Source organism: Zosterops lateralis (genome assembly GCF_965231275.1).
Source record: "Zosterops lateralis genome assembly, chromosome: 2".
NCBI classification, from domain to species: domain Eukaryota; kingdom Metazoa; phylum Chordata; class Aves; order Passeriformes; family Zosteropidae; genus Zosterops; species Zosterops lateralis.
The window spans coordinates 10,257,397-10,283,483 of record NC_139763.1 but is presented as its reverse complement, the minus strand read 5'-3'; the positions used below and the strand labels follow the sequence as shown (position 1 = coordinate 10,283,483).

At 37.5% G+C, this 26,087-nt stretch overlaps 1 long non-coding RNA gene across 2 annotated transcripts; it reads left to right on the top strand.

The window, feature by feature from the left end:
* The first annotated feature begins 6,583 nt into the window (after positions 1–6,583).
* LOC310923961 lies at positions 6,584–25,298 on the top strand. Of its 2 annotated transcripts, none has more exons than XR_014592728.1 (3): positions 6,584–6,792; positions 21,530–21,638; positions 24,931–25,298. It is a non-coding gene; the product is annotated as an uncharacterized lncRNA (long non-coding RNA). The 2 variants fall into 2 exon arrangements; XR_014592729.1 differs by lacking the exons at positions 21,530–21,638; positions 24,931–25,298 and adding exons at positions 7,943–8,009; positions 10,055–10,117.
* The last annotated feature ends 789 nt before the right edge of the window (positions 25,299–26,087 follow it).

Sequence of the window (26,087 nt, the reverse complement as noted above, 5' to 3'; positions counted from 1 at the left end):
TGTGAGAATTCATTTGAATATGGAGATTTAATAATTGAAGATGTACCTTACAGCCTTTTGTAAAATAACAGTTCAATATGTATATTACATGCTTCATACACTGTGTCTACCTTTAGAAAGTTCAATAAAACTAATTTTATTTTTTTTTTTTTTGTTTCTGACCCAGCTGTGATTCTGAGTTGTCACTTTGCACAGATTCTGGACACAGTCTTTTGTTTTGCATCATTCCCACTTCCAAAGCACGTGCAGTAGAAGTCCCATTCTTGTCTTTTATTCTCACTTGTATAAAGAAGAGCGGACATAAATACTTAATAATTCTTATAGATCACTGAGACATTATAAAAAACCCTCTGAATGCTATTTTTTTTCTTTCTATGTATTTTTCTTCCTATCTATTTATCATTTCCTGTTCACCCCTAGCAAAGTTAGGAAGCATTTGCTTAGGTCCTCATAGTGTCCACATCAAGCACTTCTCAACATCTAAAATTGCTGGTTTTGACAACCTCAATTTTATTATTAGGTCTGCCTTGCCAACAAAACACTGCTAACCTAGAGGAGCTTTACTTCACATCTTTTACTTTAAGCCAGTTAAAAAAGAAACTGTTTTCAAGTTGTGAAAGCACATTGCCATGCTCTTCTCTGCTTCCCAATTTATCATAAAGATACACTAAATGTTATGATTCATATGGTGAAATGAAATGTATTTAAGTTTAAATGAAAACTACAGCAGTGACTAGCTACCAGCAGAACAGAAATAAAAGAGAATCTGAGTTTCTTTTTCTGTAGTTCTTTCCTTGATCAAGTCTAACCACATTTTTCTTGCACCTACAAGTCTCTCAGATAGATAGATGATACTTAATGGCCTGCCTTGAGACATGATTTTTAATCTTCAGAGGGAGAGACCAGAAAATCCTCAAATAAAAAAAACTCCAAAGTTGATTTATAGATTATACCTCTCTTCATAACTCTGATAGAGGAGGAAATACATTTTTTGGACTGTAAAGAATTTAAATGAGCATAACTTTATGATGGATTCTAAACTACACATGAATGAGTGAGATGAAAACGCATTTAGAAAACCAGTGCATTCTTGTTCTCACCTGGACTGGCAGACCAAAGGAGGCAGCTTTAGTTATCCTAATTCAAGGCTATAACATTTGCAAAAAGCTGCAGTGTAGCCACAGACAACAAATTAAAAAATTGAAAGAATAATTAAATTGTAATTCCTGCCTAGAAGGTCAAGTGAGTAGCTTCAGTTCTAAATCAAACATGTTAAAAATCAGTCATCTAACTTGAGTTATTAAAAAATAAGTTAAGCAAATAAGGGAGTGAAACTACTTTGTAAATAGTTTAAAAGATAATTCAAAGCCAATGATAATACATTCTTTTTCTTTTATTTACTTTTTTTTTTCAAATTGAAAGAATGCTTAAAATCTTTGAAAAAGATCTGCTCATTGAAGCAGTTCAGTGATCTATAAACTAAAGGAAATATTTTTTGGGCATTTAATAACATCGTAGTTAACTGTTTAAAGGTAAGCAGAATATGCTAAAAACTGTTTTTTTAAAAAGGCTGGAATAAAGCTGGAATAAAGCATTTCAGCATTTCTAAAATGAGCATTTAGATGGATGTTCACCTCTGAACAGCCCAACCAACAACCCTACCAACAGCTTCTCCTCCTCATTACCCACGACTCTTCTTGGCTTTCATATCATATGGAAAAAATACAGAGAAAACAACATGGAAAAGAGTAAAAACAAGCTGGAAGAAGGCTGAAATGTACCTCTACACACCCGTGACATGGTCTCTACCAAACAGGAGGCAGAGCCACTCATAAATAGCTCATCTGCCCTCCTGGAGCTCAGGTACCAAAACCTTCTGTCCGTTTCAAAAGGAAGAGATTACATCACACATCTCTCTCTTCTGGATTGGCAAAGTGACCCATGAACACTGAAATTCACTGAGAGAGAGTTATATAACTTATATATATAAGTGTTATACCCAGAGTTCCTCAGCTGTGGAGCAATACTCATTCTACCTATCTGAGTTCTGCCAGTTTTAGCCAACAACTTCATCCAGCTACAGTTTTTAGGTAAAATAGCACCAATGAACATATTCATAATGCCAATTAAAGCTCATCTTATTCTTCTAGGTTGAAAATAATTTGCATTCAGTCTTAGCTTTGGAAAGTAAAAATAATGATGTAGATAATTTCTTCCTATTCATTAAGGACAGTGGATATTTTTATCCTGTTGGACATTTCTGCAGCATTTAGAAACACTATTTCAGGATGACCTAGTGTTATCTGACACAGAGAAAAAAATCCATGCATAATGTATCAGTATGTTTTTTCAGGAACGTACAAAAGAAGCAGCGACAGCCAGCTGTACCTCCAGAGCTAGAGCCTTGCTGCATGGGGTATAAAACGAGATCCTGTGGAGAGGGGAAGAACTGGTGACATTGTGTGAGCCTAGTCAGATAAAAAGCATTAAAGTAAACATCTGCTGGGTATTATATAGCTCTGCCAATGCACTCCCGTGTAAAATCATCCCACTGTTACCAGGACCTGTTTCTTTATATGATGGGTTCATAAATGAAAACCAGGTTGCTGAGGCTGGAAACAAGGATAAAGGCCATAGCTCAAGGGAAACTTTAAAGAAGCCATAGTCTTTCTTGTTTGAAAATATGTGCCACTTGTAGTCAAGGTTTTTGCAGTTCTAAAAACTCTGTAACACAGTAATACCAAATGCTGGTATGGTTACAAAGCACCATGCTATCCTAATATATCTGGCTTTATTCATCATTTCAGTATTAATTTACAATATAATCTTGCCTATGAGTTCATTAGGAAATTGCATGAATAGAAATATACAAAACCTGACCTAATTATCTTCTTAACTAACATTTGCCAGTCTTTAAATATAAAGCAGTTTAGCACATACCTGAAGGTCCAAGTTTAGTATTGCCTTTAATAACCTTATATTGGCACAGCTGAACTTTTTCTTTCTAAATATTATGCCAGAGTTTATCTTAAGGTAGAGAGAGGAGTCCAAGATTGCCAGTCAGTTCCTGCAGGAGCTGTAAAATAAAAGAAATAGTGAGTAAAGGTTTGTGATATTGCTCAACACATTTAGTGAGAGCATCTAGTGCACTGAAAAGCATCTCCTTACCAAAACAACACATTCTTTACATACTCTGAGGGGACAAGAGAAATAGAATGATGAAAATACAAGCAGCGTGTGGGAAACCTGTAAACACATTACTTAATGCACCACTGGCAAGCACAGTGTGAGAGAGACCATTGTGTATTTGAGCAGAATAAGAATTTAGGTAAGTATTTGCAGCAGGAAAGTAAAAATTTTTGGTTTAATACAGATTTTTTGCTAATACAACCAGGATTGTCATGCAGAGTTATTGGTAATAGAATCACCAAATCACAGGATCAATGACGTTGGAAAAGACCTCACAGATCACTGAGTCCAACTTTTCATGGAGCACCGTGTTGTTAACCAGACCATAGAGTGCCACATCCAGCTTTTCCTTAAACACCTCCAGGAATGGTGATTCCACCAATGGGCAGCTCATTCCAATATCTAATCCCTCCTTCTAGTCAATAAATTTTTCTCAATATAATGTTATGAACAATAAAGGGAAGGTAATCATTCAACATTCCTCCAATATGACTCTCAGTTGTTTTCCATAAAATTATGCTGATTATATATATATAATTTTCAATAATTAGACACACACACATATATAAACACACACACATATATTGATAGCTTCAAATTCCCCAATAAATTTGCAATTACATAAATTGATTTCTGACATCTCTGCAGATATAAATGCAGACATCTTTGATAATAAATTCTTTAGTGTGGTACCTTAAAAACATTTTAAAATGAAGTCTGGTTAAAATTCTAAATGGAAATTTTAAGAAAGCTTCTTCTTAGGCAAAATAACATATGACTCTAGTGTATAAGTATATTGTAGGGATTTTACATCAAATGGTATGGGTTACAGTTTTATCCACAAGATTCTGGGCATGAAAATTGGAAAGATATTTGTTTTTTTCCACAAACTGCTGTTCAACAAAATGATTTTTTATCTGTAGCAGGAAGCAAGGCAATATATAATAAGAGAAGTATCATGCTTAGATTAAAGCACTATGACTATGACGAGTTAGGGTAACTTTGTAATTCTGACAGCTAACAGATAATATTGATTGGGATTATAGCTTGTCATTATAGTAGTGGTAGATTGGCCTTTTCAAACTAAGTAGATTGGTCCCTTGAAATGAGCACACTGTGACAGTTTAGGTGATTTTTCTAACTCTGTCCCCCAGTCCATATTGTGCGCTCAGAGACTCTTCTTTAGGCTTATTTCAGGGCCACACACCAGTTTTCTTCAAGCTTTTCTCAGCCTCAGGCACCTCATACTCCTCAATATGTTTTGAAAGGAAACATTTGCTTTAATTGCTCTTACTTTACTCCCTGGCTTCAGATACATCTGGAAATGGGAAGCAGAAGCAGCTTTTAGTGTTCCCCTCTAGGCAGGTCTAGGATAGGCTTGCAATCTGGAAAGAAATACGGCCTCAGAGGTAATCTTTGGGTTTCCCCAGAAGTTCCTGCATGAAGATTTACAGTGTTTAATCCCATTAATATCACTATACTCTGCAGGTATATTTTACACTTTCTGCTAAATAATCATTTCAGAATGCAGCAGCATGGCATGGAACATAATGTGCAGCAAAAAATAATCTCCACGGAAATCATGAGACCTGGATTCATCGGTGCAGTCATGCTATGCTTGCTCAGCAAAGGCATCATAGCTTGGCCCAACTGCTTTTTCCCTGAAAGTCTCATTCAAAAATGGCATTAGTAAAATTTAGTTTGCACACACTAAAAGAAAAAGAGCAAGTGTTTGTGTTTCACTGTGTTTCTGTACATCACTGTCCTGGGCTCCTCAGGGGGAGCAAGGAGCAACCAGAACCATGACCCACTGTGCATAACCCAGCCTTTGCACCACCAAAAAGGCATCTTTGCTGTGGTCCTGCTAACTTCTGGAATCTGAGGGGCTCTTTTGGATCAAGAGGAGACTGTTAAAGTGGTTTATCCCCACCTGCTGCAGGAGGGTTCTCAGTGGGAAGGAGTAACTGCTCCTTTTGAATGAGCCTAAACCAGAAATTGTGTCCTGGAAGTTTACTTAATCTGGTCCAAGATCACCATGATAACCATAACATGATAATGGGGTTTCAGTCCATGGGAGGATACCAGAGTGACTCTGAAGTAAAACTCTTCCTTTGGGGGTAAACCCACCACAGCCTCAGTGCTGTTTGGCTTGATAAATCCAGACTTATTGGATTGCACAGTTTGGTGACACAGTAAAGAAATGTGGAAATACCATGGCAAGATGGACTGTGGTCTCCCAAGAAGGGATTAACAATTAGTGGGGGGTTTTGTATCTTTTTTAAGCAAGCAAGCAAACAAACAAACACAAAATAAACCACAGAAAAGGAAGTGATACATTCCCTGGAAATATTCAATGCCAGGCTGGGTGGGGTCCTGGGCAACCTAATTTAGTGGGTGCCATCCCTGCCCATGCAGGGGCTTGGACTACATTAGCTTTAAAGTCCCTTTCAACCCAAGCTGAATAGAATCATAGAATTATGATTCTATGAAACACAATATGTGTTTTATTTTACTGCAGATGGCAGTAGATAAGGCCCTTCAAAGATCTATAAAATACCAGATTCCTACATTCCCTTGGGATCCTGACTGTGTTTAATCTCTACAGCCTCTAAAAAATTTGACCTACAACTAACAATATTATTTCTTACCTGTGTCTATCTGCAGACAAGCTCCATATAAACCTCATTTTATACCTCCTGGGTAGCTCAGAAACATTGATCTTCAAAGCACAGTTATGGAGTGGTCTGGTAACAACAGGAATGTACTAAATTGTGCCACTCTGGGAGTGTTCAAGGCGTTTGCTAGAAGTTTCTCTTCAAGTAATACTCAGTCTCACTCACCTTATGAGGTGAGAAGAAGTCACAACACAGAATGACTCAGCTGATGATGTGGTGAATAACTGTCAGTTATTTGTCTGGCACTGTTATGCCAGCTCTCCAAGCTTCTGGGAGAAAGTAAATGTCAAAGGCACCTTTAACCCAGGAGCTGAGCTTTTTCAAGAGCTGGTGTTTAATATATTCATGCCAGGCTAAATAGGAAGGGTGACACAGGTGATCATCTGCTGTGCCGAAGCACCATCTGTCAGTGTAATGAAGAAGGGCACGCTGAAAACAGATTATATTCACCTGAAAAAAAAATAAATTGCTGAAGTTTAGACTGGGCACTCAAAGGCCAATCCTTTCCCTGTTGACTTCAGGCCAGAATGAGATTATGAGCTATCTTAATTTATCTCACTTCCAGTTCTTGTAAGCAGGGAAATAGAAACCTGAATAAAGTGAGCAGTAAATACTTTCTGTGGTGTGCAGAGAAACAGAACTCCTCTTGGCCCTCTCGAATATCTTTTGAAACAGAATTATCTTGGCTGCTATGTTTCTGTGCTTCTCCAGAGTAAGATACTACATGCTGGTGGGGTCATCCTGCTGAAGAGAGAGGGGACTGCTAGGGAGCTGCAGGTTAGGGAGAGAAAGTTCTGAGAAGTTCTATTGTTGTGAAAAGGACTGGTAATCCCTGGGGACCCACAACCTGCACACCACTGCTGTGCCCCTCACTGCAGGAGTCACCCTCCTGAGAGGCAAGAAGAGAGAGGAAATGTTTCCCTGGAAGGTAGGTCCTCTGTGCTCCCCTTTGTTTAACTACAGGGGAAAAGTTTAGCTCTTCTCTGCTGTGTCCCATGCAATCTATGATGTTTTTTTGAAGGTTGGACTTGATGATCTTGGAGGTCCTTTTCAAATTTATGATTTCATTATTCTGTGATCTATTAAGTCTTACTCAACTTGTGGGTGTTCCCCATGTAGGAAATTAGCAGCGAGCTGTTCGAGTTGCTGTGAGTCCTGAATAAAATTATCAGGGTCAAGTAGCACTGGTTAGAGAATCTCCATTTGGAAAGTCCACAACCCTACTCTTTTTGTATTTTTGAAAGCTGTATTTTAAGTGCATCAGTTTTAAATGGTACAGCCTATTGTATGGTGTTTGAAACATATTTTGTATAACACATCCCCAGAGGCTCTTTGAGAGGAGCAGGGAGGTAACAATGGGCAGCAGAAGGTGAAAATAATGAGGCAGGTTTGGAGGACACCTTTTCTGCTCACAGAGTTCATAGAGAGCTGTTCACTGTTTGGTTTCTTTTGCCATAGACTCTTGGGAGGAGAGTTTTTGCCCCCTAATTTTTAGGATTTTTACAGGAGTTGACATCCCACAAAGGAAAATCTTCATTCTCAAGACTATGGAAAGCTGACAAAAAATTCTATTTCTCCCAACACATTTCAGGATTAAAAAAAACCCCATGTCTAAGTGTGGAGACTGACTGGGATAAAACTTTCAGAAACCAGAAATAGAACTGATTCAGCACTGTTTCCTCTTCCATACTCCTTTGCCTGGAGGGATTTCGAAAAGCTGAACTCTTCTCCAGCTGGTTTTGGGCAATCCAAATATACAAAAATAGATTATTTTTGCCTTAGCTTGTTTTCCCCTTCATGCACGTATAATAATACATAATTGTAATATATAATCATAAAATACTCTATGCATTGTATTATAAAATTTATTATATTGTTATAATACATAGCAAATATTATAAAATAAATCACTGTTAAATTATGTGAGATATATTCTATACCTGCTACAGAACAGTGTAATAATACTTTTTATTCACATATGGGAATAAATTTGCTCTAGCTATTGCTTTAGTTGTGTCCATACTGGCTTTTACTTTAAATCAAGTACATACAGATTTCGAATACTCTCCCACCCACAGGGTATGATGACTTTTGTCCTGAGTATCTCTTGGTTCTCAGCTCTCAACTCTCATACTGAAGACTGAGGTCAGATATTTCCCTTTAAAGTGTTTTTGTCCTTACCTTTCTTTCAAACCCTTTCAAGAGGTTGCCAAATGACCACAGTCACAAATGACTACAATTCCCAGTGTCAGGACAATGGACAGTGGCTGGAACAGCATCCAGCCCCATGCTGGGTGCTGTAATCATTGTCTCCTCAGTCTTCAACCTCTTGATTTGGGACCACAGTACAGCTCTGCCACTGACAGGGCTTGACCACTCAGCTCTCAACTCCTACTGCTTTTCAAGCACGTCTGAAAATAATATATTTCATTTTAAAAATGAACGTTTTGCCATGGAAATGAGAGAATAAGAAACACACAGCAGTTTACTCTGAAGTCAGAGTATCTGCAGCCTTGTTTGGGTGTATACTGAGTACAGCTGAGACTGCAGTTCTCCTGAAGAACTCTAGATGTAAAAAAAAAAACAAACTTTACAGAGCAAAGGAATTCAGTGTTCAAGGAGGCATTTCACAAATAAGATATTAACTTCTAATCAAAAAGACAGACACCACAATCTTAAACCTATTCAAGTATAGAAAATGCCCTATTTGGAGAAAGGAATATCAGATTTTCATTATATAAATAGTCATTAAGCTAAAACAGACAGCTTGTAATGCAACATAAAATACAGGTTGTAAACACATACTCCACAATGCATTTCATTTCTATTTCACTTTCCAAATTTACATCCAAAACCTAAATGTAGTTACTGTTGTGTGAACTTAGCAAAGAGAAGCATTAAAATCTTTTGTTGTTCTTTCAAAAGACAAATTGAAAGACAAAGTAGATGACTTAAAATCTAGAAAGATCTTGTACGTTGGGCTACACTGTCACTTGTGGATACAGACATAAATGCTCCCTTTCAAAATGCACATTACAGTTTGTGCTCTGTGTGAAGGAAATAATATACACTTACATAGAAATATATTTTCCTAATTAGTAATTTTCAAAATTAAAAATTATTTATTTTCTCTTAATTATCATTTGAAACACATATAATAAAATTGCAGAAAAGTATATTTATAAGTTATTTTAAATTACAAGACATTGCACCTACCAGTATGTGGCAATGGCATAGGACAAATAAGAAATGTATCTTATTGAAACCACCTCACTGTTCCACATTGATGAATAAAATGGATAAAAATGCATGCTAAAAGGCTAAATAGCAAATTTTATAGTCTAACTCATTGGAGTGGACTATATCTCCCCTTTACCAGACTCTTCTTGTTTTTCATGCATAGAGATGATAATTTATTTTTCTGTAAAAGTGGGTGCTGTATTTTTGTCTCTAATCTGAGAATTTTAGTGTATAGTAAAAAACACTCTCTGAAATGTCTTATGTCTGATCTTTATTTTAATTGAACCGGGCTGGTAAAGTAATGCTCATACAAGCTGCTAATGTGTGTGTAGTTTATCTTCATTTAATGAAATGTCAGGTTTAGGACAGGAGAATTGTAGAGTTTCCTAAGCTGTGATGTGTTTCAGAGTAATGAGATTGTGTTTCCAACATTGCCAGAACTGTTTGAACTTTCTGAAGTAGTCAGAAGGGCTGTACATGAGGTGAAACACTTTGCCTCCTTACAATTTGCTCCCCTTTAATTCTAAAAGACAATTCTGAAAGGTGTGCTGTCACTGATCAGCATGTACAATTCACACTAAGGCCACTGGGGGCTGGCACACAAATCAGCTTCAGTAGATGTTCCCAAAAACACCTTGCTCTCAAAATAATTGAAAAACACTGTTTTACTGTATAGTTCTTCACCAAAAAATAAAAAAAAAAAAAATAAAAAGAAACCCTGTCCAAAATTATTCTATTTCTTTTCTTTTCTCCTTAGAAAATGCCAAAAATGTCAGTGCACAACCTTGCATGGGGAAGAGCACACTGCTGAATTACAGGCTTGAAAACCAGCTTGCTGTGCTGCTACCTAATTCCTACAAAAGAGGGAGAAAAATTAAAAGGCAGACAGGCGATATTTTCTGATTACGTGGAGAGTAAACTTCTCATTTTGATGCTGTTTTCTATCACAGAATCGTAGAATACCCTGAGTTGGAATGGACCCATAAGGATCATCGAAGTCCAACTCCTGGCCCCACACAGAACAGCCCCAAGAATCCCCCAATGAGCCTGACAGCAACGCCCCAATGCTTCTGAACTCTGTCAGGCTGGTTCTGTTACCACTGCCCTGGGGAGCCTGTCCAGTGCCCAACCACCCTCTGTGGGAAGAACCTTTTCCTGACACCCATCTGAAAATATCCAATAGTCCAGTTCCCCAGTTGAATTATAGGTAAAATTATTTCAGCCTTTTCTGCACAGGTTATTCCTGAACAGGGCTACATGGAGATGGTTGAATTATTACATGAACTGAACAGTAGGCAAACATAAAAAAACAAAGACATGCTGCATTGCAGCAATACCACTGTATTCAACCCCAGCAGTTCAAAGGACTGCCTTACAGACTGATTCAACAAATGACATCTCCCCTCCAACCCCCATCTAGGTTATTTTACTGAAACTGCTGAAAAGAAAAACATTCTTCGTAACAGGTGGAAGTTAAGTCTCCTGGGAGACAACGAGACTCTTCTTGTTATCTTCATTGTTTACATTCTATTTTCTTACCTTCATTACTCATAGGCATGTGTGTATTTACCAATTTTGAACAAAAACATGAAAACATACATGGTAAACTGAAGCTTTCAATGTAGTTCCAGAAAAAAATTCCCTTCCTGAGGCAGGGTGGAGTTTCAGGACTTTTGACCTCAGTAATGTGAAGTACTGTAAATGTATCCACTTACAGCATTTTCTCATATATGAAGGGAGGAAAAAAAAAAAAGCAAAACTGAATTTGAAATAAGCTAGAGGCATGAAATAAAATGCTATAAATACAATATATCGTATGATTCAAAAGAAGACCTGTGGGGAAAAGGCTATTGAACTTTCCTTGGAAGGTGACAGAAATAAATCTACTCTAATTTATCAGCCAGTATGGGACCAAAGTCTCTCCAATCAGAAGACATTGAGATCTATATATGAAGTGCAGTAAAAAAAAAGGGAAAAAGAAAGGGAAAAAGAAATACCCCAGAAGTTCTACCTTTAACAAACTCAGACTCACAGACTTCAAACAGGCAAAATAAAAAAGTTAATAGACACTGTAAGAGAAAAACAGTATTCTTTGAACAGAAAAAGTCTCTGATACATGTTGATAGGTATATATTCATCTTTTTAACCCACGAGATACTGTGCACTTAATTCTAATGCCACATTTTGAAAGTGGGAGAAGTTGTAAACAGTGGTTGGATGATACAGATGTTAAGGACTCACCACATTGGGTTCTTAGACTCTTCTCACCATTTGGTATTTTTCCTTTTATGTCCCATTGACACAGCGGGGAAGAGTACTCCAGCTAAAAGGACTTCTAAGATTCACAAAACAGAATTGCTCTGTTTGAGTCTTGATCATAAAACCTTGCAGGAATCTAAAGTGCATCCCTCTTGCTGACATTTGGGGCTGGGTGGGCATGTACAACTCTGTGCTGATGAGGGCAGGTGTCCCCACTAGGACATTCTGTCAACTCTGGTGCTGTCACTCCAGAGAGCAGCAGCCTGAGCATCTGGGGATGTGTCACCCACACAGGAAGTGTCGGGGTCTGGTTGATTGTCGAGGTTCCACAACCTTCCTCATTAGAAGCCTCTTTAAAAAGACACCTGGTTTGATGAGGGCACAGGCACTCTCAGGCATACAGTGATTTGCTCTTTTGTCAGGCTGTCTGAGCTGCAGATCCACGCTTGCCACCTTGGGTGATAAAACAGGAATAAAACAGCAAGACTGGATCTTTCCAATCTCCATGAGAGCTTCTTTATTCAGTGATGTCCGAAGGGGAAGGAACAAAGTAGCCCAAGGGGAGAGGGATTGTATAGGGTAGCCAGGGGGTTTGGCCAATTGGGAAAGGAATTGGGAAAGGGACCAATCAGGGAAAGGATCCAAAAAGAACCAATCAGGAGGGGTAAAAACCAGGAACAAGGGGAATAACCAATAGGGTACGAAACATTAACATAGAACTGCAAAGGCTCGTGGGTTGGAGCATTTTTCTCACCCTTAGCTACAAGGAAGACTCCCAGGGGGGCTTCCCAAGGGAAAGTCACTGCTGCCTGAGGCAGTCTAGAGGCTGCATGCTCTCCAAGGCAGTGAAATATCTTCTGTGGAATGGCCTAGGGACCACCACAAGGAAAAAACATGGTAGGCCTTGGCCAATGGTCAGCACCCAAAATGTGTAAAAACAGGGTTACTGCTGAGTTTTGAGCTACTGATTGACAGCTTACAATAGCTAAATATTGCTAATGATGCCATTGCCCTGTGATTAGTGTCATGAGGTCTGTGTAATGTCTCTTACTCTTCTAATATTCATGTGATTGAGCTCCATTAAGCATTTTTAGCCAACTTGTTAATTTCCTAATCAAAACATTAAAAACAGACTGTCAGATTTTTAACTTTAATTCTACTTGGTTAGTTCCATGCAGGGAGGTTTGTTTTGGCTTGGACCACTCTGCAGTGTTGCAAGTTGAGTGTCCCCTGAGCTCCTTGTGCATTTTTAAAAGATCTCAGTGTTTCAGGTAATTGGACTGGGAACTGTTTCCTGTGCACTGGTTGCAGATTAAGGAAATTAAGGGTGCAACAGTTAGAAAGGCGCGTTTCTGATTTAATTTGCTCTCTGGAATGACAGAGCTATTCAATCAATTTCAGAGCATTGCTATTATTCTGGAAGACTGCCAGCCAGAAAAGTATAACTAAATTTTTAGCTGGATTTGAAACAAACAAAATAGAACAGGGGAGCAATTGGCACTATTGTAATATAAAAGAACTGAAAGTTTGCAGAACAAACTGACTTCAATAGGTGTTGACTTTTAATTAAATTAGAAAGTGATTATTTTAAAAATCCTTTCTTTGCAAGGCATCTGAAGATGTGGAAAAAGGCAGAAGATGACACCTTTTTTTCTTCAGAAAATAGGAACATGGATACTTTATATTATAAAGAAAGCAAAAGAAGAATTCTTACAAATGGAGGGTAGACAAATAGGTATATATATATTTATAATAAAATATATATATTAAAATTATTGTTATTGCACACTTGGCAGACTAAATAGTAGAAGAGATTGTTGTTAATGAGGATAAAGCTACTTTCTTTGTTCCCTAATGTCCATAAATGTAGTTTGTGCATCTTCTGGAAACTAGTTTGAATGAAAATGTATGAGACATTTGGTTGCTGTTGTTTGATTATTTTCCTCACTCCTTTATACTGAAGAATAATAGTAATGAAACTGGAGAACTGTATTAGAGGGCTGCTGATTGTCTCTAAAGCAGGAATGCTGTAGCATGCCTTGCCATTATTGCCCTGTCATGAATTAGGCTGAAGTTTGAACAACATGCAGCCAACAGAGTTTTATCTAATGATTATAAAATTAACTGTTATCTGAAGTAAAAAATGGTTAGGTTTTCCCTAAATTCTCACTAAAAAAATAAAAGATTGTTTTCCATTGAATTCATAAATACTGAGGAGACTCAAAAACTTACAGTAGGCATTTCAAGTTTTAGTAGATGAATTATGATTTGGCTCAATTTGAAATATAAAGGAAGATACATTTGGTACTCTGAAAGAGTTAAATTTTATAAAGTAAGAAATGTATATAAGTACCTGGAAGGACAGTGTTAAGGGGATAGACCCAGGCTTTTTTTGGTGCTGCTGAGCAATAGAACAAGAGGCAACTGACAAGCTGGTGCACAAGAGGGAAAACTGAAATCTCCATGAATTTTGAGACCTCCAAGATTTAAGGCTATCAAGAATCTGTATGTCAAGAAAGCAGAAAAAAAAGAGATGAGCAAAGAACATTTAGCCAATCACTCCAATAAAGATACCAGGAAGAAGCATTAGGTTTATGAACAGGAAAAGAACAATTAGCAAGCTATGTCTTAGCTGTCAAGTAATGTGGGGCTTAAACAAGAATTGCCAGAAGTCAAGCTGAGAACTGAGACCTTACAAAGAAATAAAAGAAACAGTTAAAGAAACAAAAATAGATGATTAAAAAGTAGAGTTCCTAAGTATAGAACCAGCAGGGATTATCTAAGCAAGTCTCCAAAGTCACAGAATCACAGTATCACTGGGTTGGAAGAGACCTCCAAGGTCATCAAGTCCAACCCAACCCCAACCTCAACTAAACCGTGGCACCAAGTGCCACATCCTGTCTTTTTTTGAACACGTCCAGGGACAGTGAATCCACCACTTCCCCGAGCAGACAATTCCAGTACTTCATCATCCTTCCCATAAAAACCTTTTCCTAATATCCAACCTATGATTCCCTTGGCACAGCTTAAGGCTGTGTCCTCTCGTTCTGTCAGTTGCTGCCTGGAGAAAGAGACCAACCCCCATCTGGCTACAACCACCTTTCAGGAGGTTGTAGAGAGTGATAAAGTCAGTTACTACTCTCAGTTTTCATTGTGAAAACTTCGAAGATATAAAGGTGAGATGCAAAAAGGTGTTGAAATGACCATGTTAGAACCAAAAGGAAAACTCAAAGAACTCTACAGAAACCTGAAAGATTCAGCAAAACAAATGTTAATTCTGGTAACAATAATCTCACCTAATTCAAATTTAGGATAAGTGGATATAAAAGGCAAAAGGATTTAAAGTAATAAAGAAAGGATGAAGAGATTGAAAAATTATTATATCTGGGAATCTGCTGTCCAAAGTATGCATATTTTTGGAATAAATTTTGGAGGAAATATTGCAAGCCTGAGATGCAAAAGGGAAATGAGGATGAAATGTAACACAATTCACCTAAATGTAACATTATTTACCTAAAAGAAATTTGATTCCATCTTTGAAATTCTTCCGTCTCTGTATTTTCTACATAATTGATCTATTTGATCTAAAATTTTTCAATTATTGGTCCAATTGAGGAAGATGCAAGCAATTAATTAAAAGCAGAAAAGGAAGTGTTAAAGCAAAGACTTGTAACATATAAGTGCTGGGACTGAAGGGGAGATATTGAGCTACTAACTTGAGCTATATAGAGCTATAGACTTGAACTATTAACAGTGATTAGATTTTGTTTAGTATTTTTGCATTTACCTACCAAAAATATATATAACAGAAAAAAAATTAAGAAGACAGAAGATTTAAAAAGTAATTTATTAAAAGTATTTAAAAAGTAATAATTTTAATATACAAAAGATAAATAAAATGTTTTGAAGAGCAATTTACTGAGATTAAAAGGCTTCTAATTCTTAAGAGTTTTCAATATTTGGGATGTAGAAAGAACAGTTTTCCAGTAGCCAACACTGAAGATTTGAAAAAAGCCAAAGCAACTCCCTAATTATTTATAATACTGTTGTTTGTAAGATTATGAAAGGCACTGTACTGTGCATTATTTGTAGTGGCAGGTGGTTGGTGTTACTCACTTCAGAGGTCCTCTACAGTCCAAAGCACCTTAGTGCAATGACCTAACAATTTTACAGCTCTGAAAGAAAAAATGTGCTATAGATTTATACCAGCTCTGACTTTAACTCTGGCTTTCCAGCATGGGACTGATAAGTTTAAAGGTATTTTTCTTGCATGTGCTATAGGACAACACAGTTTTCATCTATCATCCTGAGCTGCCTTTCACCTCAGACTGCTGGGGCTACCAGTTTGGACACAGCACGAGCTCTCCCATAGCTCACACACTTCAGTTAGAGAAACAAAAGTTGGGGTTTTTTTATAAATTTTCCAGCAGATGTAGTTTTTGTGAATACAAATGATGAATAGCATTGACAAGTAAGAATAACATTTGATTGGACCACAGTGCTCATAAATCAGAAAACCAAGGTCTAAAATGTAAATCAAAGCCACAGGACTGATGTGGAAAAAAAAACCACCCCAGAAATAAGTATAAAAATCTGTCAGAGAACAATCAAGCTTTTCAGTTAAAATTCCCTAAGCACAAGCCAAGACCAGAAGTGATTAAAGTCATATGTTCTTGAAGTGATATTTTCCAAACTATTAGCCTCTTAAATTTCATCTCCCGGCTAGAGTGAAAAATGAGCCAAGTCTTTTAAAACATAGCCCTTTAATGTATTTAGATATGGCACAAACAAAATTAATTTCTTTCTTCATGAGATTGGCAGCACCAATAAAAGATGTACTCTGACTTTTAAGAGAAATGCTTCTTACAGTTGTATTTCTCAGTGTCTGCATGCATTTTTTTAAAGAGGCCTCTAATCTTAACAACAGTTACATCAAGTAAAAAATATTACCGGATTAAACAAGCTGTTTTCAGGCCTTGAGATCCAATTGTTGGAAATGCTTTGCCCCAACTCTGCAGCATCTTTGTACAGGTAGAATTTTTTCTATCTTCCCCCCAGGGTGTTTCTCAGGAAGCAAAGCAGGCATTGATCCTGAAGCCAGGTGATGGTGATGGTTTCCAGTGATGTCAAATAAAGCACATACTGGCATTTCTGTCTTTCCCTCTTCGAGGGCACATAAAGTGATCTCTTCATTGTCTTTGGCCAACAGTTTCATTTAGTTTGTCAAAAGTGAACAGCTTTGAGATCTCACATGTCAGTCAGAGCAGGAACATTATTTACAGGAAGGTAAAGATAGAAAAAGAGAAATGCATAAAAGAGAAATTTTGCATCTTTAAGACACAAGATGTGGTGATGCATCCCTCCACAACAATTCCTCCACAATTTCTAGGCCTGGTCTAGGATCCCAGGAGTTCCTGATGAGCCTCGACCAGACCAGCTGGGGGATGAAGCATCTCTGACTGTACCAGGTGCTCTTCCGTGACACAGGTGGAAACAGCACTGAGTGTAACAGGAACATCAGCTGCCCAGCCAAGGTGGGGAACAAAGGATAATCAGTCATCCCTGATGACCTATGAATCTATAATAAGTTTTTGTTACAATTGTAGTAAATCTTATTTAATCACTTTACAATTATTAAATTGGTGAATGATTAAATGCTGCTAAATCCTTTTGCACCCTTGTCTTTTGTATTTGCAACCTAACCCTTTTTTTACCAGGTAAATATTCTAAATTGACTCATGATTTTCCATTGTATGCTTCATCCATGCATTAAGTAATAAAGTGAACTTCGTCACTAAACTCAAAGTTGGATATTCGCGAATTCAGATTAAAAGCTGTTTTTTGCCAATATATTGATGGTGATGTTTTAAGTGGCTGAAACCACTCATTAATGAGTAAAAGGCCATAAGGCCACAGTTAAATTAGTTCAAATGTACACTGAGCCTTAAAATGTGAATTAACCCTCAGTATGGTGCTTTCTCCATCTAAATGAAGAAAAAAGGAACCTACTTATTGTTCTCTTTGTGGGGTAGTTTTTAGTGTTGAACAGATATTTTCAGAATTGCTAGATGTTATTTTGTGTCTGCTTGTGCTATGAGTATGTATTCTTGTGAAATACGAGTGGGAGATATTAAGGGAATGTCACTTGATGGGAAAAAAAGGAGAAAAAGCATTCCTGACAAGTATTAAAAAATTGCGTAGGAGCTCAAGACCATCTCTGCATGAAATCTGACATACCTTAGCTCTGCTAGACAACATAATGGTTAAGAATAGAAAGCAACAGTTATCTAAGTACTAAAAGTTGCCTTCAAGGCCACAATTTGAAAAACAGAAGAAACACAGTGTTATTTTCTTCCTTCTTTCAGAGCTTTGAGAAGGCTTTCAATGATGCTATTCAGGTCATGAAAGCAAGGTGCTGCAGGGAAACAGGAAGGAGCAAGTCCTCCTCCTGCCTGTGCTTCTTCTCGTCTCTGAAGTTCTAAGCACCCTGCTCCTTTCATAATGAAAAGATTTTGTTCTTGGAATCTGATGCAATACATAACAGAGGAAAAACTAGGAAAGAGGCAAGAAAGGAAAAACCACCAGCAGCAGAACTGAAATGAAGACAATTCACATTTAGTGTAGCAGGTGTGTGGTAAGAAAGTATTTTTATGTTTGCAGGTATGAATCTGAAGACTGATGTAACTGCCCTTTCATGCACTTCTAATCAGGAATATACTGATCAGTTCAGGAACCAAAAGGCCTAATTGTGAATCACCCTTTTAAACATAGATTCTCAGTAGCTCTATGTGGCAGCACACGTGTAGTACAAGGGGATTTCATGTATGCTCTCCTCCCTAAGCAAGAATAATCTTATTAAAATGTCTTCATACTCTTGCATTCATTTTTCTTATTTTTAAAGACAACAATAAAATTCCAAATGTCTCATTTTCCGTGTTGCAATTGAACCAATAAAGCCACAAAAGCTCCACTGTCAGGATCTCTGAAAATCAGGGCTGCTTCAGAAATGGGAATAAAGGATATTTTCTTGGATTTCAGGTTTCTGTCATACAAATTCCTTATTCCTTGTGCCTGCTTTGAAAGGTCTCCTAATGAATGTGGAGATCAGAGAGCAAAGTTATGCCACAGGGCTGTTCCCATGCAAACAGCAACTGTGGGATAACTCTATGACCACAAGCTAACTCATTACCAGAGTCTTCAAAATTCCTATCAGGAGTATGCACAAGAGAATCTGCTTAAGGAAACAAAATTAGAAATGAGACCTATACCATTATCATTTCTCATGCCTTTAAAAAGATAATACAAACACTACTATACAGAGTAATTTGGATGCATTTTTTACTATGCCTGGCATTCTCAGAGGCTGTAAAATCTCTTTTTCATGAGCAACTATAGATATAGATTTCACAGAAAACAAATTTAAAAGAAAAAAAGATAGAAATCTCTGCTGTTTCAGATCACAAAAGTATTTTGGAGATATTTAGAAGTAATGGAGATAACAGGACAGTCTTGGTAAGCCTGATACTCCTAATGAAAAACCAAATACTACCTGATCTAGTAAATTTACATTGCAGTAATTATGGAAATGGGACAGGCTTATTTTCATTCAATATTTTAAAATGTTTTCTCAGTCATATTTATTCAAAATCTTCATGCTTCTCTGCCTCTAGCTGTGAAAAACAGAGGACAGAGAGGTGTTAAAGAAAAAAACCACTTGTCTTTGACTTGTCACAAAGAAAATTTTGGACCATTTGTTCTTTACTTCAAATATTTAAGCCTGAAATTTTTTCCTGTCCATTCTTTGTTCTAGTCAAATTTTTATCATACAGGGACTCTTAAACTTTGCTGAGAGGCTTGATGGGCAATGGGCCAGGTCCCCAGGTCTGCAGCTAAATTAAATTAAATAAAGCAGATTGTCTCTGCTCTAACACAGAAAGACTGTGTGACTCAGATTTATAATACATCAAGTTGCCTACTGAAATTCTTCTAGGAGATACATAAACACATGCTTAAATTTCTGTCTGGAGCTTAATCACATTATTCCCTTTGCCTTTACTGGGATTAAATCACGCGTTCATTCCTTGTGATTAAGCACTTTCCTGCCTTTTGCTGCTTTTCCTACCCAGTGCCAAAGGGCTGCACCCACAGTCACCAGGTGCAGGACCACTCCAATGAACATCAGCACCTGAGACCTGCAGAGCTACAGCTAAATTCACCTGTGGCATGAGTGGGGCCTGTACTTTGCACCCACAGAATCACAGTCATAGGTTGGAAGAGACCTCCAAGATCAAGTCTAACCCAGCCCTAACCTCAACTAAACCACGGCACCAAGTACCACATCCAGTCTTTTCAGAAACACATCCAGAGATGGTGAATCCACCACCTCCCCAGGTAGGCCATTCCAATACTTTATTAACCTTTCTGTAAAAAACTTTTTCCTGACATCCAGCCTATATTTCCCTTGGTGCAGCCTGAGACTGTGTCCCCTTGTTCTGTCAGTTGCTGCCTGGAGAAAGAGACCAACCCCCACCTGACTACAGCCACCTTTCAGGGAGTTGTAGAGAGTGATAAGGTCACCTCTGAGTCTCCTTTTCTCCAGGCTAAACAACCGCAGCTCCCTCAGTCATTCCTCACAGGGTTTATGTTCCAAGCCCCTCAGCAGCCTCGTTGCCTCCTCTGGACGTGCTCAAGGCTCTCAACATCCTTCCTAAACTGAGGGCCCAGAACTGGACACAGCACTCAATGTCCTTCCCAAACTGAGGGGCCAAAGCTGGACACAGCACTCACAGTACACCCCTGTAGTCTGAAATCAGAGAGCCCTTATTTGTGTGCAGCACAGCTCCCTCTCTGCCCTAGTTTTTTCCTAAATAAATCCTAAGTATGCAGAGAGATACCAAAATCATCCCAACAGGGAGCCACACAGAAACAAGGTGCACACATGCCAGTCAGGTTTATCTGGCACCCCTGAGCTGCACCAGCAGTGTTGTTGCATTTGAATTCTTCTTAGGTTTTCAAGTTTTTCCCTCTTCTGTTTTCTGACCTCCACTTCATTTTCATTTTCCACCCATTTTATCCTGTATCCACATGGCTGCAAGATTTTTGCACACTGCACACACATTTAGAATCAATAGACAAAAAATCCCAGAAATCTTCAAAACAGAAAACTTTCGAAAATAATATGTTGAATTCAATTAACTGAAAAACAGACTCCTTGAATAGCTATTCCAAGGAGCTATACTTTTGAAGACCAAAACAAAGCTTACAAAAATTGATTCTCCAAAGGTCACTTTCATCTTATTTTCCCAGTAGTTGCAGCAAACAAAACACTCTACATCTCTAAAATAATTACAGAGAAAAATAAAAGTATTCCTAATTTCTTGATGCTGCACATACTGAGACTAAAACTGTCTTTAGAGACACACATAATGGCAATTCATGAAAAAGCACTTAAATGAGGACTAGGTAATTCTTTGAAAGAGTTCTCAACCTTCCTGTGCTACTTCAAAACTTGGTTTGGGTGGTTTAGAAACCTGAATATTGGTTTTCTGGCTAACTTACAATTAAATTTTGAAAGCTATTTATAGAATTTGCAGATACATAAGTACTTGTAATAGCTTTTGGTTTCTTTACCTTTTGGTTTGCTTGTATCAAAGACCAGCTTAAAAAAAAAAAAAAAAAAAGGTATTTATTTGTGTTTATAACGAGAGTTTCAGAGTGTTCCATGAACTTTCACTAAATGTATGATCTATAATCAGAAACTGAATTACTGTCCTCATCCTTGTTCATGCAGGGACACATTTGTAGGTGAGATATATATATAAATAAATACATACATATGTTTTATATGAAAATTATATTTATATTTATATTTATATTTATATTTATATTTATATTTATATTTATAGAGAGATGAGGGATAAAAAGAGCTCTGGCTCTTCAGGCAGAGCATACAAGACAAACTGCAGTGGCTCCCCATGGGAGTGTCCCCCTGCCAGGCCCTGGCATTTTGCAGGGAGTTGTGTCCCTGCCTGAGCTCATGTGCTCCCTGCAGAGTCTTCATGTTCCCACAAGGAAAGTTAAAGAAAACTTTCTAGGGATTCAGAGCAAGGTCTGGCATTGAGTGTTGTGGCCTTCTCAGAATTTCTGACAGTGAAAACTTCCAACAGCCACTCTCACACCAGCTCCAGGTAGTCTGCTGGATAAAGAAACAAGTTGGTGAAGCAAAAGTCTGTGACACTGAGTCCCCAGTCTGCCTGAATCCTCACATGACCTTGGGTAAGTCACTTAAATATTTATCCAAAATTTCCTCTTCCTATTTGTACAATGGAGTAGTTCCTTGCTTCTCATATGGGTAAATATTAAGAATTTCAGTGCACTCAGTGATAATGGAAGCCATTAACTACCTAAATCAGCAAGTCTGCATTGATCTGAGATGCATCTGTTAAAAAGAATACCTTACAAACATAATCAGCAAAATATCTTTTGCCCTATTTTGGGAAGAGTTTTGCAATTATGAGACTGAAACTAATAGAAGTTACTTATGTTTCCAAGGTAGATTTGTACTTAACTCTTTTCAGATATAGACTAGCTATTCCCAGAAATGTAACTGGCTTTATTCCTTTCAAAATGAACTGTTATTAATACTAGTATAATTGTTTCTATTATCCACAGAGCAATCCAACCCATGCCATGACTCACATGAAACTTATTCAGAGCTTTCACATATCTTCACATGTTTTCCTATTGTCCCTTTTTATTCACTCTATTATCTAAATTATGCAAGTTTTTAAAGTGCTATGGTGTGATTTTTTTTCCTGGCTTGAATAATTAGTTTTTCCTTTCTGATGATTTGCTTGCTGAGCTGAAGTGGCCAGAGCTGGACATAATCGATGAATATATTATTACTTTTGCTTTCTGCAGGAACAAAAACCTCTTACTGTGTAACTTGTTTTCTGATGGCTTCAGACTTACATAAGCACAAAGCCTAAATTCAGCTTTTGAGGTTGTTACACAAGCAAAAAGTCACATTAAAGTCATATTAAAAATTGCACTTCTGATAAGCCTTTTTAAACATATCCTAATTTAAGGAAACACAAACTGTTCCTTGTAACACTTGTCCTTAGAAAATGCTTCTCAAACAGATGAAAGAATGAAATGTAAATAAATTGTGTCTGAATGCTTAATATGCCATTAACATATTTCACTGTGTTTTAACATCCCCCCAACTATTCACAGGGCCTTTGAGATAGTTCCCTCCTATGTCTTTGTCACCACAAAATAATTCTTGCACACGGTGCACATTAAGCTTCTGAAAGCCCAAAAGACAAAGGAACAAAACAGTTTCTGTTTCTCCTTATTCTGCTTTTCTCCAAGGGCAATGGCATAAATTAGCAGAGCTGCACAAGAGCCCACAATCACCAAAGCAATACAAATTGCTCAATTGCCCTTCTCAGACCAGCTCACCAGAGCTGTGGCCCAGCAGGTGTGCTGTGACAGGATTTATAACAGGATAGCTGCAGCAAGGGTACCCAGACAAGTTTAGTTAATTAACTAAGTATAGCACCAATTCCAGAGAGCACTGCCTCAGATTTCCCTGTCAGGGAATTCTTTAGATCTTGGAGTATCAGCTTTCTCTACTCGCTACTAGGTTTTCTTTTCTTAGTACATCAGAGCTTTGCACACCATCTGCAACCCCATTGGAAAGTGAGTTTTCAGCCCTGGTTTGCACTGTAGATCATCCCTTCTCAGCTTAGTCTTGTGCTGCTTCCACACACTCATCCCCTAATTATGGTCATTCCTACACTCTTCTCTCTATCTGACTGTGAGTTTCAGCAGTGTTCAGTGTAAGTCTTGTGATTTTCAGAGACATCAGAATTTTATTGAGCTACTTCATTTTATTTCCCTTTTTGGCTTTCAACCTAAAATTTAGGTTTTCCCAGGATTTTACAGGAATTAATTCATTAAAAGCTAGACAATATTTCATGCTTCTGTCAGGAGATAAACTTCTGCCTCATGGTTAGGGTGATTTTCACCTGTGCAAGAAGACATGACATATTCTGAAATCATATATTCACCCCTTTCATTGCAAGGACAATTGCCCTTTTGCCAGACAGAGTGAAGCTCAGTTAGGAAAGCACATTTCCACCTAAATTATTTATATCTCTTATAAGAGAACTTTATTGAATAGAATTTTACAGAAGTTTAAAGATTGCTTTCAGAAACCACTTAAGTTAGAAAATCATTATGTATTTAAACAGTCTGGCTTTGCTGCAGTGTACTTGGAGGCAGAGGGGCAGCTGCTGACTGACTTTTATTGGTTTTCAACCAAGCCTTTGCTCTATTGTCATGGCATTTGCTATATTATCACGAGAAATTAATTTGCTAAAAATACTGGAGTCAACTAAGGTATCCATAATTTTGATTTTTTTAAAAGCGAGGCTAGTCATTAGAGTTAGACTGTTAGAGTGTGTATGTAAAGTCAGTGTTGTACATTGACAGCAGCTACTAGAAAGAAGCCAAGAACTTTTCTAGATTCATGGTCAAACCCTACAGAGTTTTCCCAGAAGAAAAAACACTTACACGATTCGGAATATTGTCACAAGATCTCGGGGAAACCCAGATGGTTAGACTTTGTTATGTGGTTTTGCAGTGAAACAAGTTAGGAACATGTACATAAACTGCAAGGTTATTATCACAGTAAAGCTCATCATTTCTTAAACTGTTAGAATGTTTCTGGGGCAATTTTGTGACCTGGCTTCTTTTCTTAGAGGAAAACATGACTTCCTTCAATATCAGTCAGAAGTTTCCCAGAGTAAGTGAATATACCTGTACGTGTGCCCACAAAGATTAAAATCAAGATGTTCTGTAAAATCCATATGAATTTCAAATACTTTGGTACAATAAAAAGGTAGAAGAAATTGTCTAAGAAGTTCTGCAAGATCAACTCTTCATTGTCTGTTTCTAAAACTAAAATGTTTTCAGCATTATCATGACATAAGAGAATGGAGTACACTTTAGTATGAATCATTATAATTTTGCATTGTCACATGCAATGGGCCATATTATTTACATTCACTCAACTAACAAGACCAGTCTGCAACAACATCATTTTCCAGTTCAGTAATTTTCTTTTTTAACAACTCTTAACATTAATAAAGCTGTACCCACAAAAGCATTAGATGTATTGCACATAAAATAAACTACATTTTAACAACCTCAGCAGACATTGCCAAGTCCTGGAGTCAGCCAGGACCATGTGCTGCACAGTCTCAGTGTGGAAAATAGCATTAGAGGGATCAAGAAAGGTTTTGTCATTAATGCTGAGATTATTTACTTGAGGTGCTTTTGTGGAACTGTCCTTCAGCTCTCTACATGTCCCTAAGCTCCTTGGGTGAGGCACAGGCTCAGTCACACTTTCACTGCTATCAGAAGAGCTCCTCCAGTGGGTCTGCAGCTGCTTCTTACTGTCACATTTAATTGTATGTCATCTGGGGTCAATAAATATACACACTATGGATAACTGCAACAATTTCCAACCAAAAGTCTTAAACAATGTTCTTCTTTCTAGGCTGTGAAAGCTTTCCTGTAAGACATCCCAGGCCAGTTCCCAGGAAGGCTGTTTCCTTTGGCAAAAGGAAATCCCAGAATATTTTCAACTGGCTGTGTTACCTCACCAGGGTTCCAGCAGGCACACAAAGAGGAATTTCCCAAATACTCCCAAAAACCGTGACCAAATAGATAGTCAGGCAAAGAGAAGGTTGTGAGCTTCCAGGCTGAGGTACAATGAGGCACAGATAGCTTTTCATGTAGACATTTCCACGGGGTGAAGCACAGTCCTCTGCTGTTCTCTGCATCCCAGGGACAGTGTCAACCCTGATGAAAATTCCCACTACTGTTCCTTTACTCACACTGTGTTCACAGTTTGGTTTTGGTTCTGTCCCATGAGATGTTCAATGTCAAACAGAAATTTGCCTTTTGCTGTGACTGAGCTCCAGCTATGCCTTGACACTGAACAGTCACTGCCTCTCGCCAGATACATTTTCCCCACATAAAGAAGATAAGAGATAACTATTTAAGTCCTTTGTGCTAATGACTTCTCATCTTTTGAAATGAAATCATAGCAAAACAAACAAACAAAAAATAAATATGGTACAAGGGATAAATAGGATGAATGAGTTGAGGCTTTTTGGATTAGATTTTTGAGCAAAATAGGGCAGGCTGTGAAATTTACAGTGATTATATTTCTATCTAGGTTGGCTAATATGTTCACATATTTTTACAATTAGAGATGCTAAAAAATTTTCAAAGAGAAAGGACAATTTACAGCAGTTCTAACCCACAGCATTAAACTGGACAAAAGAAGAAAGAGAATGCATTTTCCCTAAAATATCTTTATCTTGAATCTGTCTGTATTTCCAATAAAAAAGAATAAGTTCAGCTTCCTGACAGTAAGATGCAATCTTTTATTAGAAGCCGAATGCTTAAGTGCAAATTACAGTAAATGAAAACTCTTTATAAAATAATAGAATTTTTTGCAAAGTCTAAGACAGTAGTAATAGATGTCAGCATTTTACATAGAAAGAAGAGAAACTAAGAAACAATATAAACCCCTACCTTTTAAGAAATAAATTATTGAATAAAAACCATTTGTTAACAACCGATTCAGCCTGTCCAATTTCAGCCTGACTTTTATTGAAGATTGAGTGAGAAAAAAAAAAAAAAAAA